We start from the raw sequence: 1,933 nt of genomic DNA, 5'->3' as shown, positions 1-1,933 counted from the left end.
TCTTTCCCTCTGATCATGTGGATGGCTCTCCTCTGGATTCTCTCAAGCTTCTCCACATCCTTCTTGAACTCTGGAGCCCAGAATTGGATGCAGTATGCCAGCTGCAGCCTCACCAAGGCTGAGTACAGGGGGAGAATGACATCCTGAGATTTACTTGAGAAGCATCTATGAATGCAAGCCAGAGATTTGTTTACTTTACAAGCTGCAATATTGCTTTGGTGGCTCGTGTTCATCTTGTGGTCAATCATGACCCCCAAGTCCCTTTCAGCCATGGTGCTAGTGAATGTAGCACTGCCAAGCCTATAAGCATGATGCAAGTTTTTTGTTTTTTTTTCCCCAAGATGGAGTACCTTGCATTTATCTGTATTGAGTGTCATCAGGATTTTATCTGCCCACTTTCTAAGCCTATCAAGGTCAGCCTAGATCACCAGCCTATTCTCAGGTGTGGACACTCTACCCCAAAGTTTGGTGTCATCAGCGAACTTGGGCAGTCTGCTTCTGACACCAGTGTCCACATCATTAATAATGATGTTAAAGAGTACAGGTCCAAGGACGGAGCCTTGGGGGACACCACTGGTCACAGAGCACCATGATGATTCACTTCCATCAACTACTACTCTCTGGTCCCAACCTCGGAGCCAATTCCCCAGCCATCAGACTGTGATTTAGCTGAGGCCACAGTTGGCCAGTTTTTCCATGAGATCATGGAACAACAGATAAAGGCTTTTTAAAAGTCCAGATATATGACGTCAATCTCTTCTCCCTTGTCCAGGTGATATGTCACCTGGTCATAAAAGGAAATGAGATTGGTCAGGCAAGACCTACCTGCAACACACTCATTCTGCCTGTCCCTCAGGATGTTGCCATCAGTTAGCTTGTCAAGAATGGTCTCTGATAATTTTTTCCAAAATCTTCCCAGGGATTGAGGTCAAACTGATTGGCCTGTAGTTCCCCGGATCTACTTTCCTTCCTTTCTTGAAGTTGGGCACCATATTGGTCTTCTTCCAATCTTTGGGTACTTCACTTGAGCACCACGAGTTCTTGAATATCCTTGCCAGTGGCTAAGCTATGATACCTGCCAGCTCCTTAAGTATTCTGGGGTGCAAGCGGTCAGGAACAGGTGACTTGAAGGTGTCCAGCCTCTCAAGGTGTTTGTTCCTTTACAAGGTCTACAACGATGCTGGGTGTAAATTCATCATCACCCTGGCTGTCCCACATCATGTTAGGCAGGGAAGTCCCTTTGGGCTGGTGAAAAGCCTATGCAAAGAGCCCATTAAGCAGGTTGGCTTTTTCCTGGGTGCCAGTTGTCCCATTTGGTGTAACAGGGTTCCAATGTTGCTGTTGTTTTTTTTCTTCTGATTCCCAACATATCCAAAAAAGGACTTTTTATTGTCTTTGATATGTGTAGTCAGTTGGAGTTTGGTTGCAGCCTTGGCTTTCCTGGTTTGCTCTTTACATATATGGACCAGTGTAGTATACTCCTCCTTAGTGGTGATTCCTGTCTTCCATCCTTTATAAGCCTCTCTTTCTAGATGTAGGAGGACCACAAGGTCCCTGATGAGACAAGGCGGTTGCTGTGCCCTTTTGCTACCTTTCCTCTGAGATGGGATGGACATCCCTTGTGCTTTCAGGATCGCTCCCTTAGAGTGCATCTAGATGAGTGCACACATGCCTCTTGCCCCATCTCAAACCCCCTGGATATCCAGGAGTCTAAAAAACCAAACCAAAGTTTTAAAAAGCAGGGCTGGGCAGAGTCCCAGACGATGCTCTGAGACAACCGGAGGATGGGTCCTCCACAGAGACTCTCTGGCTGCCAGAGTGTCTCTGTGGTTGGCCCCTCTCCCTGGGCTCCAGTGCCATAAGTAAGTGGTTGGGGGGCTGAAGGAGTGCAGAGGGGACTATGGGTGGGAACCCTGCCACCCCTGCCTGCTCA

The sequence above is a fragment of the Alligator sinensis genome, unplaced genomic scaffold (genome assembly GCF_000455745.1).
Source record: "Alligator sinensis unplaced genomic scaffold, ASM45574v1 scaffold761_1, whole genome shotgun sequence".
Taxonomy (NCBI): domain Eukaryota; kingdom Metazoa; phylum Chordata; order Crocodylia; family Alligatoridae; genus Alligator; species Alligator sinensis.
The sequence above is the reverse complement of the archived record's forward strand: the minus strand, read 5'-3'. Positions refer to the sequence as shown.